Raw genomic sequence first — 299 nt, 5'->3', positions numbered from 1 at the left:
AAGTCTGTGGCACCCACGGGACGTGCCCGTGGCTGCTGTTGACCATGACCATGCTGCCCCCAGCCTGGTGTGGGGCTGGTGCAGTGGGGCAGGGCAGGGCAGCGGGGCCCCCTCGGGGCCTCCTGGGCCCCCCGAGGCAGTCAGGGCCCCCCAAGGCAGAGCCACGGCCACTCCCTGGGCCTGGTGCTGCGCAGCTGTGTCCCCCCCACCCCTCGGCAGCGATAAGATAAGGCCGGGGCGGAGGTGCCGGCTGCTATAAGAAGGCGTCTCCACGGGCACCGCTGCCACCGAGACTTGTC

The sequence above is a fragment of the Cariama cristata genome, unplaced genomic scaffold, assembly GCF_000690535.1.
Source record: "Cariama cristata isolate BGI_N322 unplaced genomic scaffold, ASM69053v1 scaffold30649, whole genome shotgun sequence".
NCBI lineage: Eukaryota > Metazoa > Chordata > Aves > Cariamiformes > Cariamidae > Cariama > Cariama cristata.
Note: the sequence above shows the minus strand (reverse complement) of the source record.